Here is a 16030-nt window from a genome sequence, read left to right on the forward strand (position 1 = left end):
TTGTATAAAATATAATAAAATTTATCTTATCTCCAGAATTCCTCTTGTCCAGTTCTAAGAGTACAACTTCTCTACATTTTAGGCCCTCTTAATCTATGGTGATGATTTCCTACTAGAGATCCCATTCTTCAGTTTAGTCCCCGGGCAACACAATTCCATCTTTCTAGCAAGGTCAGCATTTTGATCTGAAAAATGATATTACAGATCCATAGCTTTATGTTCCTCTTACTTGAGTGTGCAGAGATTCTTCAACTTCAACTCTCTCCAAATTCCACGTTCATTACAAGAGTACATTAAAAAGCTCATGAAAATACGTAATCGAATAATACATTCATTTGGTATAAAAAGTTGTAAACTTATGAAAAAAATTTCACTATATACATTTTCATAAATTTTTTTTATTTTATTTAGAAATTCCCCCCAGACTCCCACCCCCAACAGATTTTCCCATGTTGCTATAATCTATAATAGTATAGTCCTTCATAAGGAGTCATAATTCCATCAGTCTTAAGTGTGTCCTGACATTGCTGGTACAGACAGTGTCAGACTGTCTGGCATCCCATTGTCTATACATTTCCAACAGTTTCATTGGGAGTCTATCTTTTGTTTGGAAGCACAAATGCATGCTGAAATATACCCCCACATTTGGATATGGTAGGCCCCAGTACTCCATCACTCCACATTTCCATAAATGAGAAGCCATGAAACAAGGATTTGTATCTATTGAATAATAACTATATGCCCCATCTTTAACAGTCATTGATTCCTTGAAAATTTTATTCTTATTTTTAAATGAAGTAATTGGGAATTACAGCAATCAAGTAACTCATTCAGATGTTAATAAAACATGATGAAATGACAGCCAGCACAGTATTTCCTACTAAATAATAAGCATTTTAAGACAAAGAACATTTTGCCTTAAAATGTTCTTAAGTGTTTTGTTCACCTCTGCATTCCGAACAATTAAAAGAAAAAATGCCTGATACTACTTGTTTCCCGTTGTGCTGCGTAAAACTTTTTATTTTTAGTTCAATGTTCCTTGTGTCTTATTTTCAGACTGCATTTTATAATCTCAAATGCCAACCATAAAAGAAAACTAATCTTTGGTTCCTCTCCGTGTTGTGTTTTAAGTTTAAAGCCCCACCCCATTCAAACTACTCTAAACTAAAACTAGTGAGCCAAAGTGTGCATGATCATTCCAACACTTAATTACTTACAATTTACATAGTGTTTTTAGAACTTATGAGATATTGGTGCTGTAAGGAGTCAAACAAGCTCAGCTCGTGTACCAATTCTAACATGAAGCTGTGAAGAACTTCATTTGAAGATTCTTTGCTGAGATGTATAAAATGAAGGGAGATAGAATAAAAGGAAGATCCTGAACACACTATGTTGGGATGTGCATAAGTGCCCACCTTAAAAGATCTTGGAGAGAATCAGTTAATATATGAAGGCTACTCAGAACAGTGACTAACAGAGAAGCATTACAGCTGTTGGCTATTACTTATTTAAGCTCATCTGATGTCCCATGTTGCTTGTGCCAATTTTTTCCTTATTTTGCAAATAGGGTCATTGAAAGTCTAATCAAAATTTCAAAGTTGCTAAATTCTAGTAAGTAAAAATCCATATCCACAAGCTGTGGCTACATAAAACAAAAATAGCCAACGACGTTTGCTAGTTAGTTCTCTCTCACCTTCCATCTCCCTTTCTGTTGACATACTAAATAGAACAAGTCCTTAGCTTAGACCCTGGAGAACAAATGAATTAAAAAATTGAAAGTATTATTTCTAAGTGGATGTCTTTAATCATGGTATAAATTATGACTATGTTAACAGAGACAGATATGTTAGCTCCATCCAACCTCCACTGTCTTACACATTGGGCTGTTTAATCTTGTTTTTATGGATAACAAAGCTGAAAAACATCAGCTTTGTATAAATGGAAATAGAATTCAAATCCAGGGCTATCAAACATAAATGCAGTCTCCTCAACTTATTTTCTATTTTATATAGAATTATCAAAGTAGCTCGATTCCTATGTTCAAGTACAGAAAACTGGGAAGTCTTATATTAACATATATTTCTTTTAACTTAACAGTTGTATACTGGCAGGTATTGTGGCACAGAAGTTTTATCCAGCTTTTTGGTAATATTCCTGTGAAGTAACAGATACTGACTCAGGTAATTGGATTCCTGCCAAACATATAGGAGATCCACACAGTTCCTGGTCCAGCTACAACTATGGCAGGCATTTAAGACTGAACCAATGAATGAACAAGCTCTCTCTCTCTCTCACTCTCCCTCTTTCTTTTTCTCTCTACCCCTCTTTCTCTTCTTCCCTCCATCCCTCACTTCCAAACTTCTTTACTCTTTCTCTATTTCTCTACCTTTTAAAAATAAAGACACTTAAAAATTGCATAAGCTAAATGCCCTTCTCTGATGAGGGTTCATATGCCCTGTTTGCTTTATCTAACTGGTAATATTCATGTTATTATAACAGAATATTAAAATGTCTAATATTGTATTGTCATTTTACAAATTTGAAAATTAATAAGTTAGCTTAAAGGGAACCCAGAATATCATTTCAAAGAAGATTACAATATAGAGTGGTTTTTCCCATTATACAATCTAAGGCATTCTCTACATTGACAAGATAAACTTCACAGTGTAAATAGAATGATATATGAGGTCAAAAACATAGAGGACCTATATGAGTGTTTCAACCATTAATACATTTCAATAAAATTTCAATAAAATGATATATTTCATTGAAAATTTAATTTCTTCAGCAACAGTGATGGAAATATAGGATATTTCCTGGCGATTAAAGGCCTGCCAAGGGCTACAAACATAAAAGGGTTCTTTCACCCAAGTTGGTCAGTAATCCAATAGAAATAGATGCTCATTGTCAGAGTTATTTTGCACTGACAGATCATCCTTAGGACATGAGGACAGTACAAGTCCTACCAAAAATCATATGAATACTGTTCTGAGTTGAAGTGCAAACTGCAACGCAAGTCCAGGAGAATCAAGGTGTATCATTCCAAACCATTTCATCATTTCAGAGGCAGAAAGGGACTCTAAAAATAAATAACAGAATGGTTTATCTTTTCCTCTTAGCCTTTCTGTCCATTAATGACAAAGCATAAATACATCTTCTTTATAATATTGTTTGCATATATTTCTCTTTCATTTCTTTTTTTTTTTTTTTAAAGATTTATTTTATTTTCATTACAAAGTCAGATATACTGAGAGGAGGAGAGATAGAGAGGAAGTGGAGCTGCTGGGATTAGAACCAGCGGCCATATGGGATCAAGGCAAGGACCTTAGCCACTAGGCCACGCTGCCGAGCCCTCTCTTTCATTTCTAATTCCACTATAGATCCCACCATTTGATAATATGAAAATAACTGATAGGTTAGAAATGGTGTTTTTTCTTAAAATATGCAAGTGATAGAGGTTGAATGCATCTTAAATACTTTTGATGGCGAGCTTTATATACATAATATTCTAGCACATGTCCACTCTAATCTACATTCCTCCTCTTTTCTGTGTTCCTTATTTTCCTAGTTTAATTTTAAATGCTAACAGCAATTCTCTCAGAGCATGTCTATGAGAGACATGCTTTCAATGATTATCCTGAACTCATGCTAGATCTCTGATTTTCCACAAGATTTGCAGTCCAACCTTCTGCAAAAAGATATTTCCTTTTTTCCAAAGCTTATTCTTATTTAAAAGTTGGAGTTGGGCACGGCGGCGTGGCCTAGCGGCTAAAGTCCTTGCCTTGAACGCCCCGGGATCCCATATAGGTGCCGGTTCTAATTCTGGCAGCTCCACTTCCCATCCAGCTCCCTGCTTGTGGCCTGGGAAAGCAGTCGAGGACGGCCCAAAGCCTTGGGACACTGCATCCGCGTGGGAGACCTGGAAGAGGTTCCTGGTTCCTGGCTTCGGATCGGTGCAGCACCGGCCATTGCGGCTCACTTGGGGAGTGAATCATTGGACGGAAGATCTTCCTCTCTGTCTCTCCTCCTCTCTGTACATCTGACTTTGTAATAAAATGAATAAATCTTTAAAAAAAATAAAATAAAAGTTGGAGTTACAGAGAGAGAGATACAGAGACAGAGAGACATCGAGCTTTCATTCACTGGCTCATTCCCTAAGATGGTCCCAATATCACAACTGGCCCGGTGTTGAACCAGGCCAAGACCAGGTATATGTACCTGGCTCCCAAGTGGGTGGCAGGGACCCACATACCGCAGTCACACGCTACTTCTCTCTTAGCAAGCAAATTGGAAACGAAACAACAGGGACACAAACCAGCACCCATAGAGATGCTGGCACTTCAGTTGGCAGCTTTACCCACTGAGCCACAACACTGTCCCCAGAAATATGTTTCTTATATTAGAACTTTTGTGCCTAGTATGTGGTGAGTTATTATATTTTTCTTTAATTCTTTACTTGCAGTTTTCAGTACCTAGTTTTATATAAAACAAATATATAAGCTTTAGAAAATACTTGAAATACCTAAAATAATACCTAAAAAATACTTGAAATAGCTAAAAAAATCCTATACTGCTCAGAGTTTCCATATATTAGCTATGTTTTTGAGGTGTATCATTAAAGTTACTTCATGTAAACATTATAATAGGCAAAATTTTATTATGAATACTATATGATTGTTAGGAGCCAGAGACTTACGGGCCTTAGACTTGGCCTACCTGACAGCCTGTTGCATTGCAAAAGCCTGCAAGCAGGGCTACAGCAAGCAGGATATTAGGCCAAAACATCCTCTGTAGAGCAAGCAGAATAGAACCTCCACCCTTGTTCCTGTTCAAATAATTAGTTCCTCCCCTGTTTCAATATAGTTGATTAGTTCCTTCCCTGCTTCAGTGAAGATAATTACTCCCAGGAAACTCCTCCCTTTCTCCCCCTCCCCTAGAGAAGAAGGTCTATATATGAGGAGTAAAAATAAAGAGAGAGGCACTCTTTTCCACCAAGTACGAGTGTCCGTGTGTTTCTTGGGCCAGCAGTCCAGGGCTAGCAGCCCGGCATTCCCAGTCCACCCTCAGGGTTTGAGCGTCGTGTCCTGCAGGTCGGGACATATGATTATCAATGATAGAGGACACTAAATTATTAATACAATGTTATTATCAATCATTAATATCTTAATAGGAGTGCCTTTATTAGACAGTCACTGAAAGCTAAATTTCTAGTTAAGATTCATATTTTAACATCTAATAGCTAGAACTTCTAAGTTTTATTGATGGCTGGCCACACATAATTCTGGCTGCTTCACATGTGTTAACTCATCTAACCTTTACCACATGTTAAGATACTGATTCCATAATCAACATTTTGTAGATGAGGAAATTAAGGAACAAGAATATAGAATAACTTGGACAAATGGTGATCAATGGGGTTGAGAGTATTGCAATCAACAAGAACTCCAAATCCATGCTTTCAACTATTTTGCTATCATTGCGTTTTCAATAAAGGAAAAGGATCAAAATTATTGATTGGAAAAGGAGAGACTTGGCAACATCAAACAGGCTTAGAAAACAGAAGCATCCATATGAGGAAAAATTAGCAGATATCAATCTCAGAGATAAGAAAGTGTCAAACATGCTAGAAGAAAAAAAACTGGCATGTAAGACTCATAGGAGGAGTTGACAGATGATGGGTGTGGAGGGCAAGCCTTGTCCAGATTCAAGACCTTAGTGATTCAGATTTTACACACAATGAAGAGTTATCAATGTTCATAATCAAGAAAATAATTTCTATGTTTTTAGAAAAGATTTCTTGAAGCAGAGTTGTCTACAAGATGGAGTTTATACATGGGAGACAATAGGTTGGTTAAAAGAGCAAGAACTAACATGAAGGACATTTCAAGTTAAAAATTGTAATAAGTTGTAAAATATAATTCTTAGATTTCTAGTGCTCATAATCTGATGAATGGTAAGAACATTTGCCAGCAAATAAATTTCGGGCAATCAGGAAAGAGGATTATAAATCACAATTACTCCAGTTGTTATAACTTTTCATGTTGTCCCAGATGTAGATTCAAACTGTTACTTCTATCTTGATTAATATGTAACTGAGTCTAATAATTTGGCATATTATGGAATCCAACTGCAGCATGAATGGGTCAAATAAAAGAAACTGGAACAATTCTACCTTCCCTGGTATGAAAGCACATTTGATGCTAGAAAGGGGCAATTGATTAGAAACATTTCCTAAACCCTTTAAACAAACCTGCAATAAAACTTTCAATCATTGACATTTTGAAACAATTTTGACAATTTAATCTAATTTAAAGCATTGTGGGTGGGAGAGGTTTTCTGAATGCATTCAGTTCTTAGATTGCTTGTTTTGGTGGTTACATTAATATTCTAAACCCATATATCTGGTGCTTACTTAACAGTAAATGTCAAATCATAACAATTACTGATAAAGATAAATTGAATATCACAACACTGTTAACTGATACATTAAATTAGTATTTGATAATATTTATATATTTATCCTCCAATTTAAGATCTATAAATCTTTGAGATTATATCCCCTTAACCAATTATATGTACAACAAGATTGTCTTACTCAATAAAAATACCTAGATTCATAATACTTTGTATGGATTTCAAAAATAGCTTTATAAAATACTGAATTTTTGATTTTTCCATCAAACAAATAATTGGTGAAAAACAAAAGGAAGAATGAAATTGTCTTCATTAAGTAGAATGGGAAAATCCTAAAAATCAAGCTTATACAAATTCTAATGTTTTCTTTGGTTGTTTGTTCACAAATACAACGCTTTGGAAATTTTAGGGGTTTACAATCTTGTTCTCTTTTTTTCTCAACAAAAATGAAGTAAAATAAAACAAAGAACAATGTTCACAATGCCTGTAGCATATCCTTTGGTTTTGAAGTTTGACAGTGTAAAATAAATTCCTACATGGATACTTAACCATGAAAGACATTTTTCCATATTTATTCAAATCTAAAGTGTTTTCTGAGTATAGTTGTTTCATCTCAGTGTTAATATCTGGTTATGCTTTTTAATTGCCTATAACATGGTGTTGCACACAGTTAGTCTGCAGCTGGTCAACACAAGCAGCAGCTTTATGTTTTCTAAAGAATAATACATGTTCAGATAACCTTTACACCTGATAGAAAATAAAAGTATATACCTGTGTTCTTTGATGTGTTTCCTGTTGCGATTTCTGCTCTGGAGAAAGTCCCTTGCATTAGCCAATAAATTGGCAACCCTACTAACTCAAACATATTCCCTCAGGGTGATTTGCGTTAAATTAGCGTTGCTAGTAAATGCTTTCAAGAAGACTATACAATTATGGCCAGATGAATACATTCCTCATACAATATCAGGATTAATATGAGTCTCCTAACAACCTAAAATCCAAGATCATAATTACCGACTGCCATTTCCTCCCATTGTCCAGGTAACTGGCTCTCAAAATACGACCAATTTGAAACCTGGGAATCTTGGAAGAAAACATCAGGTCTGCTGTTGGAAAATTGAATTCAAGTGCAGCCCTGCTCCCTGAACACTCATATTCTTTCTTTCTATTTGTGCTATTTGTTCATTCCTATTGTGTAGAGCTATCGTTTGTGCACACATTCTGTGTTAGATTTTCTACCCGATTGAGCTTGAAAAACCAAAGCTTAAGTACTAAATGTTTCCCTAAGGCCTGAATGGACTTAAAAGGACATAGGTGCAAAATGAAAATAAAAGAAAATAGGGGGAGAAAACATGGCTTGTTAAGTTGTTGCAATAATCTCATGCTGAGAATAAAGACCTTCAGAATTAAGAGAATGAAAAACACTCTTCTAAATAGATTGCTGGCTTTTGTTGCACAGGTGGCAAGGCCTGGAAATATAAGATACCGAGAACAGCAGGACAGCCTACTAACCTTTCATCAAGTTAGAGAATAGCAGAACTGTGGAGAGGTTTCTTCCCACTTCACAAGAGACATGGGCTTCCTGACAAAGTCGGCTCCAGAGTGACAGTAGGATGATATGCTTTCTACCTGGAAATACCTTGAACAGAATACACCTTCCTAGATTTTGTAGAAATTGACTCTTCTTTCTCGGGTCATCATTGTTTCGGGCATATACCATACAGTTACTCTCATAGCTTTAATATAAAATCAGTGTCAGTTGTCAACACAATGCTAGATAAGATGCTCTTAAAATACTGCCATTTAAAATTTTTTAAAATTAATGTGTCACGGCATTGGGTAATCATTGATTCAGGTATTAAACTGCCCCTCTCAATAAATGAATGCAGAAAACATCATAAATACTGGTGGGTATAAATAATGAAAAAAACAATTAAGAAAGTATAGAGTTGTTAGTTGCCTTTTCTGTCCTCTAGTACAAAGTGGAAAATAAAATGAGTTAGCCAAAACTGTAGGATTCTGAATCTCATGCATTACTGGCTTTAATGTGGTGGTTATTTGCAATCGGATTTAAAATTTGTGCTTCAATGTCATTTTATTCCAATAGCAACCATTACTAACTTTGAGAATTCAAAATGAACTTGTGACTATAGCTTGAGGAAGTTCAGTGTTAGTATTTACTGAAGACTTAACAGTATTCTAAGTCCTTTGCTAAAATTTCAATGCAGTGTTTTGTTTAGCCTTTGTAAGAACTTTATGAAGAAATATTCTTGCTTTCTCTGTCTTAAGAGGAAAAAATGAACACTAGGAGGGGTTGGCTAACTTAATGTCACAGTGTGTTTGTGATTTCACTGTTCTTTTCCCCATGCCTACCAACAATGTAACATTTCCTTCAAATTCCACGTACTTATGATTTCTGCATATCAGAAATCCATCAATACTTCTCTGTTTTAAAGTCATGAAGTGTCTACAAAATAAAAATCTTAGTGCATGAAAAAGGGAGGCAACAAAGAGAGAAAATAAACACTGTGTACAACTTGCTAAATCTGAAACATGTGCTATCTGTACATAAATTCATTTCATCTTCACTGTGATCCTATGGCATGGAGATCGCCATCTCCACTTGGAAAACAAACAAAACCAAAACTCTAAAATTGAGGGGTTCTGTAAGTTACATATGTCCCAACATTTCCTAGAGAATCAGAATGTATGCCTAGGACTGTATGCTCAGTTGTGTGTGTTTTTGCTTTTTCCACTTGCCATCTCCTTTCCCAAGCATCCAATTTCTATTTACAGAGAGCTATTTTCATTTCCTCTCCTTAGCCATTGGCTCTCTGTAATAGGACTACTTAATTGTCATGCCCAGGTGGATATTTCCAATAATCCTTGGAACCAGAGAAATTCCTTACTTGGTTACTCATTCATCCAAGCATTAATTCAGGGGTACTTATGAAAGACTTACCATCTGCTAGGCCAAAGAGTGTCACCTACATTACCTCTTCACATCTGAGACTGCTTTTTTATTTTCTTCACTAAACATACAGGCTTAGAAAGATGAATTTTATGTCAAGATCACACAGCTAGTAATGTGTCCCAGTTATCATATCTCATTGTTTTCTTTGGAAAAAATGACCATATACACCTAGACAAAACACTGAAGGAAATATAAATTCTCTACCTGGTAAGATGCTATAACATCAATTTATAGATGGCAAAAAGTGTCTCAGAGAAAATAAATGGATGTCTTCAATAGTTTAAAGTTCTGGTGAGACTGGAGATGTTATGGCTCTCAGGTTTCTGGTTAGCTATTAAATTCATGTTCTTCAATACTTACTGTTTTACAGAGCTCTTCAGGCTGTCAGGAAAATAATTCAAGGAAATGCAGAAGGAAAATATGAGAAACAGTTTCACTCTTATACATTTTCAAAGAATGATGAAATATATAGTTCAGGATACAGTGAAAGTTTAGATCAGTCAAGGTAGAAAAAGAGAGAAGGAGGGAGGAAAGAAGTGAAGGTGGGAGAGAGAGAAAGAGAGAGACAGAAAGACCAAGAGACCAGACTATTACAGCCGTCTCCTCACAAATGACTCTATCACTGATCTGAGGTAATGACTCATGTCAAAAGACTTTGAAGCAAGCTGTATTTCAAGTCCCTGCCTCCCACCATTTTATTAACTTACTCAAAATTAGTCTTATGTGCATAGTATATGTAAAGCACAAATAATCCTAAATATTTTTGAGTACTAAATGCACCATAGAAAATACAGTGATGGGTACAGAACTCCGTATTTTAAAAAATTATTTTACTAAAAATGAGCAGATTTGTATGGTATGTGAATTACATCTCAATAGACATTAGCCCTTTCTGTTTTTTAAAGATTTATTTATATTTTTAGTTTTGCAAAGTCGGACATACAGAGAGGAGGAAAGACAGAGAGGAAGATCTTCCATCTGCTGAGTCTCTTCCCCAAGTGACTTCGATGGCCAGAGCTGAGCAAATCCGAAGCCAAGAACAAGCAAACTCTTCTGGGTCTCCCATGTGGGTGCAGGGTCCCAAGGGTTTGGGCTGTCCTGGATTACTTTCCCAGGCCACAAGCCGGGGGCTGAATGGGAAGCAGGGCTCCCAGAATTAGAACTGGCACCCATAAGGGATCCTGGCGCTTGCAAGCAGAAGACTTCAGCCACTAGGCAACTGTGCTTGGCCCTAGCCCATTCTGTTAAAAATATAGCAAACAAGGCCTTAGATAGACATTACCACACAATGAAAAGAACTTAAAAACTCTAGAGATGAATATATTTAACTCAATTTTTTCCTAAATTTGTTAGTCTTGTTAAAATTAATTCACCCCAATTAATCTTATTTTCCTCATAAATAGGTTGAAAAAGATAATGGATGTCGAAACTAAATAACTGAAAATAAAAATCAATTAATATATTGGTGTGTTCCCAGCAGAATGTACGGAATAAAATTCAGTAAGTACTCTTTTTAAATTGATATGAACTTGGGCACGGCGGCGTGGCCTAGCGGCTAAAGTCCTCGCCTTGAATGCCCCGGGATCCCATATGGGCGCCGGTTCTAATCCCGGCAGCTCCACTTCCCATCCAGCTCCCTGCTTGTGGCCTGGGAAAGCAGTCGAGGACGGCCCAAAGCTTTGGGACCCTGCACCCATGTGGGAGACCTGCAGGAGGTTCCTGGTTCCCAGCTTCGGATTGGTGCAGCACCGGCCGTTGGGGCTCACTTGGGGAGTGAATCATCGGACGGAAGATCTTCCTCTCTGTCTCTCCTCCTCTCTGTACATCTGACTTTGTAATAAAATAAATAAATCTTTAAAAAAAATTGATATGAACTTTCTGAAATGGGCCTGTAACAAGTTAGTGACTCTGCAATATCTGACAATCTCTCCAATTCGCCAATGCTGGTCCAGTTCCAATAGCAGCTTTGGTCTTCACACACACAGTGATCTTATCTGCTTTAACTATTAACTTTATTCAAGCCAATAGTTGCATGTATCTCCACTCATCCATTAAGTAAGGCTCATAAATAATGCCAGTGATGCAATTTCCAGTTATTGCTGCATAACTGCCTAAAGTTGGATGAGGAAAATTAATTGGCATAGCACCATACTTCAAATGTCAGCTATTTAGCAATTCCAATGTGTTTATTTTTTATTTTTATTCTTAACTGATAGATTTATAGAGCACCTATTTATGGAGTACCATATGGTGTTTCAGCAGCATATATTTATAATATTCAAATCATATATCCATAGCTCATCCAACATTTCTCATTTCCTTGTGATGAAAACATTAAAAATCTTTCTATTGACCTATTTTAGAATATCACACAGTTCATTCTCAATATCTGTGCAATTGAACACTAGACTCTCTTACTGCCAACTGTAGCTTTGAAATTGCTGATCCACATTTCCCAATATCTTGCCCCCAATCTGGTAATTACCATTCTATCCTCAACTTATAAGAGATGAAATATTTTGCTTCAAATATGAATGAGATCATGTTGTATTTCTCTTTCTAGTCTTGCCTTACTTCACTGACCATAATGAACTCAGTTCCACTTATGTTGTTGCAAATGACAAGATTTTAATGACTGAATAGTATTCTGTTGTATGTATGTACCACATTTTCTTTACCCACTGATCAGTTTATTAACTCTTAGATTGTTTCTGTCCAGCTGTAAGCACGGCAGTGAAGATATACATTCTGTAGACAGATTATACTTCCTTTGAAATTACACTGAATAGTTTCATTACTGGTTCACATGGTAATTCTATTTTCAACTTCTTGTGAGCAAACTCCATAACGTTTTCCACAATATCTCTAGTAATTTACATTCCCAGAAAGAGTTTACAAGTTTTTTTTCCTTCATTCCACATCCCCACTATCCAGTTACCTTTTTTTCCTTTTTAGTAATAGACAATCCAAGAGGAGTGAGTGATATTTCACCTTGGCTTTGCTTTGCATGTTACTGAGCATTTTAATGTGCCAGTTGGCCAATGAAATATCTGCAAAATGAGCAAATTTCACTGTGTGATTTAGGAAACAGCCATATTTTCCACCCTGCCTCCCTTCTGCCTGTATTCCCTACCCACAGTCCTCCCTCCTTATTTTTTCCCTTTTTTCAAAAATTTTTACAATGGCATACTTTCATTTCACTTCGCAGTCACAGCCTTAACACTCCATTATGTAAAAAAAAAAAAAGAAAGAAAGAAATCAACAACTAGCAAATGGAAAAAGCCTACTGTTCATCAGATATGGCTGTAAAAAATGATCAGTTCTCAAAATGTCAGTCTCATTACTATAGATTACAAATTCCTATAGATTTCAAGACAGAAATTCATTCTTTTTATGTCTTTGTTGTATTCATTTTTTAAAAAAAGATTTATTTATCTCTATTGGAAAGTCAGATATACAGAGAGGAGGGGAGAGAGAGAGGAAGATCTTCTGTCCCGTGACTCACTCCCCAAGTGACCGCAACAGCCTGAGCTGAGCTGATCCAAAGCCAGGCGCTTCTTCCAGGTCTCCCACGCATGTTCAGGGTCCCAAGGCAGTGGGCCATCCTCGACTGCTTTCCCAGGCCACCAGCAGGGAGCTGGATGGGAAGCAGGGCCGCTGGGATTAGAACCAGCGTCCATATGGGATCCTGGCACATCCAAGCCGAGGACTTTAGTCGCTATGCTATCGCGCCTTTTTTTCTGTTAAATTATTTTAGCTCTGGTTACTAACCCTTGATCAGTCATGTAACTTGATAATATTTTCTCCCATTCTGTAAGCTCTTTACTGTCTTGCTCCCTTTTTTGTAAAGCAGCTTCTGAGTTCGACGACCTACTGTTTGTCTACTTTTCTTTTTATTTCCTATCACTTTGGAGCCTGCTCCCCAAAAAGTGCTTATCCACTCTCATGTCCTGAACCATTTCCTCTGTTTTCTTCCAGTAGTTCATAGCTTCAGATCTCAGATTTGGATTTTTTTGTTTTCACATTTGGATTTTTGTTCCATTTTGAGTTGGTTTTTGTATATGCTTAAAACAGGAATGTGGTTTTATTATTCTTCATTTGGACATCTAATATTGAAAATAATGTTTACCTCTCAAATACATATGCAAATTTTTCGAACAAAATTTATGAATATTAATATTTTACTATGGTAACTAAAATCATTGCGTTTTTTTGAACATTCAGTATGTTATGGCCTACACCATGCTAGCTTTATTTTAGTTCAACATGCATTTATTTAATAATATACACCAAGCAATATATGATATGACAGGTATGCATGATGAATAAGTTGTGACTTTATGACTTTTCAAAGAATGTCAGAGTTATCTCACCTCTACATGAGTTGCAGCACAGGATCCTGAGGAGTATAGAAATGCCAGAGGATTGAGACCTCTTAGAGAAAAATGTCGGTCCTTTCCTGTTTTATTGATTTACTAATTTTTTGAGATCCAAAAAGACAATAGGAAACTCCCATTCACAGTTTCACTGCCCAAATGCCTGAAAAGGTGAGGACCAAGCCAGCCAATCTGGGAACCAGAAATCAATTCAGCTCTCCCACATGAGAAGAAGAAACCCAGTTTCTTGCACTATCTCTGCTGTTTCTCAAAAAACTCATTAGCAAAAAGTTGAACTCAACAGCCAAGGGTGAACTCAAATCCCAGTGCTGTGATATGAGATGCAGGCAATTTAAGCAATATTATCTACTGAGCACCTAACAGAGGCAAGCATAGGGGTGCCGCAGATTGCTCTGTCACCTGCAACGGCAGTAGCCCATATCCGTGTAACTGTTCTAGTCCAATTTGATCCACTTTCGATCCAGTTTCTTGCTAACATGCCTAGGAAGTATGTGTGTCTCTGCCACCCACGTGGGTAACCAGGATGGAGTTTCTCTCTTCTGGTTACAGCCTGGCTCATTTTGCTGGTGTATCAGTGGATGTATCTCACTCTCTCTCCCCACCACAACCCTCACCTCTCTATCATTCTGCCTTTCAAGTAAACAAATAAACCTTTTTCAAAACCAGCACTAAACAATTAAGACTTAAGGCTCTTGTCTCTAAAATAAAGTACGGCTTCATTTTCCAAAGGCTCATTTCAAGCGTATGGTATTTGACATTGTAATGGACTCTTGTTTTTAGTTTTCTAAACACTGTTAAATCTGTGGCCCTGAAACCACTGTCTCAAATGACCAAGCAATAATTTTTTTGTTGAGATTTAATATTATATTTTTATTGTCAAGACAAAAAAGACTAGTTAACAGAGAACACAGTCTTACAAAAGTCAGGTGTCATTATATTTCTATAGGCTATAAAATTTTTGAAGAATATTGCCTGACTATAAGTGTGCTATAACGGAAAAACACAAATAATAAATAAAATATAAATAACAAAAATATGTATTAAAATGAAAAGAAAATTAATTAACCAATTTGTACTAATAAAAATATAAGAATAATATCTTTGTCTTCAATTCAGTATTAATAAAAATGTTGTCCATTGTTCAAACACTGTATATTTCCTCTTCTCTCTCTAAATGAGGACGAGATATTTCAACAGTTTTCACTTTTTTGTCTTAGTTGTCAGGAAAATGTGTCCCAAATTTCGGCTGGGGATGTCAAATTGTTAGTAAGTTATAATTTACTGTTATTTATAAACAAAAATGTGCACAAATATTTTTATCCTGATCCTTATTTACTTGAAAATAGTGAAGTTTCATTTCACTTTTAATAATTTATACTTTTTTATGACATCTTTCCCTTCCCATATTTTTCCATGAAGTCAAGTCGATTGTGTTCTATCATATTTTGAGTTAATCTGTCCTTAGGAATAGAATACAGAGCAGAATTAAAAATAAATAAAGCCAACTTAAATGTTTCTAGGAAATAAATTCTGTTTCAAATGCACAATGTTCTCTTCCAAGGCCTACATGAACTAACAAAATCCTGTAGCTATATGGCTTACCAATGCTCTACATTAAAGACATGAGACATGTTAGGAAAGAGTGGGTTCCCTAAGACAATTTAAAAACCTGACATCAGTGGCTTCTCATAGCATACCGACATGCTCTTTTCCAAGGAAAAAGACTGTTTCAAATAGAGCAAGACTGGTCTCCAAGAGGCACACCGATGGTCCTCACAACGTTAGTCTCACAAAAGCATGAGACTTAAAATAATTCTGATGTTACCAGCTGTGTATAACTCAGCATTACAGAAGCTTACTGATAAGAAATAGTAATCCCCTCTCCCTTATAAAAGGGATAAATCTCAGTTTGTTTGCATAGACTAAGGTTACAGAAAAGCCTGAAGCATAGAAGGCTCATAGGCTTATTTGGTTACAGATATGATCTTTAGCTTTCCCTAACCTAAGAAGCCAAAAACAAATATTTCATAACTTCTAATGTGTGGTTAGCAAATATAGTCAGTCCATGACTGTGCCTCTGTAGCGGGGAGCCCTGGGCTGAGTCAGCTTAGCTGGATCCCTGTAGCCACCTGCTTAGAGTCTTCCCCTGGAGTTTCAAAGGAACAGGGTCTTTTTTTTTTTTTTTATCCGCTTAGCTCAGTTGCTATAAACACTTGCTGTATGTTAAATTACTTCTCAGGTCCAT

Source organism: Ochotona princeps, chromosome 14, assembly GCF_030435755.1.
Source record: "Ochotona princeps isolate mOchPri1 chromosome 14, mOchPri1.hap1, whole genome shotgun sequence".
NCBI classification, from domain to species: Eukaryota; Metazoa; Chordata; class Mammalia; order Lagomorpha; family Ochotonidae; genus Ochotona; species Ochotona princeps.